A 1,642-nucleotide genomic window follows, 5' to 3' on the forward strand; every position below is an offset into this window, starting at 1 on the left:
TATCCACCACAATCATCTTCATATTTCTTTTCATATGTTGATCTATAAAGAGTTGATTGGGAAAGATCCAGAATCACCACATAACAGCAGCTCTTAATATTTACCAAGCCGGTATCATGGGGCAGGCACTGTTCTAAGGTGCTTGACACATATTAGCTCACCTCACATCATTACAATCCATAAGGTAGGTATTTTTTTGTCCTGATTTTGTCGATGTGGCACATAGAGCTAGAATGGATATTGTCAGCTCACGCAGCTAGAACAGCAGAGCCACGATGTGAATCCAGGTGCTCTAGATCCAGAGCCTTACTCTTAACCTCACATAGTACTGCCTGCCTCTCACAGCCTAACCAAAGTTGGACCTGAGCCCTAACCGGTTTGGCTTAGTGGATAGAGCATCGGCCTGAGGACTGAAGGGGCCCAGGTTCAATTCCGGTCAAGGGCATGTACCTTGGGCTGCGGGTACATCCCCAGTAGGGGGTGTGCAGGAGGCAGCTGATTGATGTTTCTCTCTCATCGATGTTTCTAACTCTATCCCTCTCCCTTCCTCTCTGTAAAAAATCAATAAAATATATATGAAAAAAGAAAAGTTGGACCTGAAACAATTTATGCTTAGCAATGTTACAGATTTCTACTAAAAGATTATCTGAAAGTCTCTGCTCTGTTGGTGCACACTGCAAAGCCCTATGCTCAAAGCTCAAAGCACATCACTGCTCCTAAAGGCAGTGGAAATTTTTTTTAAAATATATTTTTACTGATTTCAGAGAGGAAGGGAAAGGAAGAGAGAGATAGAAATATCGATAATGACAGAGAAACATTGATAGGCTGCCTCCTGTACAACCCCTGCTGGGGATCAAGCCCACAACCTGGGCATGTGCCTGACAGGGATTTGAACTGTGACCTCCTGGTTCATAGGTCAATCCTCAACCACTGAGCCACACCACAGAAAAATAACAGAATAGTGAAATTCATAACAACAGTGGAAACCATAAAAGTATGATAATACCTTCAAAGTACTGATTAAATGAATCAACCAAAAATTCTATGCCAAGTGAAAGCTGTGGAAAAGATAAAAGATAGTTTATCTACCTGAATACTAACCTCTCCAAGTAATCATAAGCTAAAATAAAGCCCTAACAGTTATCTCCACGGGGTATATTTCTTTTTCGTTTGTTCCTTTGTTTTTTTGTTAATCCTCACCCAAGGATACTTTTCTAACAGTTATCTCCACTGTTATTTTTTTGTTTGTTCCTCTGTTTTTTTGTTAATCCTCACCCAAGGATACTTTCCCATTGATTTTTGGAGAGAGTGGAAGGGAGAGAGAGACAGAGAGAGAAAAACATTAATGTGAGACACATTAATTGGTTGCCTCTCACATGTGCCCCGATAGGGCTGGGGATCAAGTCTGCAGCCGAGGTACAGGCCATTGACTGGAACCGAACCTGGGACCCTTCAGTCTGAGGGCCCACACTGTGCCCACTGAGCAAAACCAGCTAGGGCTCCACAAGGTGTATTTCAATGCCATCAGAACACTTAGAAAGGGAGAATGCACTGAAGGATTTGAACAATTCACCATGTGAACAGATGGCCATTAGCTGAAGAAAAGGACAATATGGGACCACTGGGAAGGGGGGTGCACCAG

The sequence above is a fragment of the Myotis davidii genome, unplaced genomic scaffold (assembly GCF_000327345.1).
Source record: "Myotis davidii unplaced genomic scaffold, ASM32734v1 scaffold896, whole genome shotgun sequence".
Taxonomy (NCBI): Eukaryota; Metazoa; Chordata; class Mammalia; order Chiroptera; family Vespertilionidae; genus Myotis; species Myotis davidii.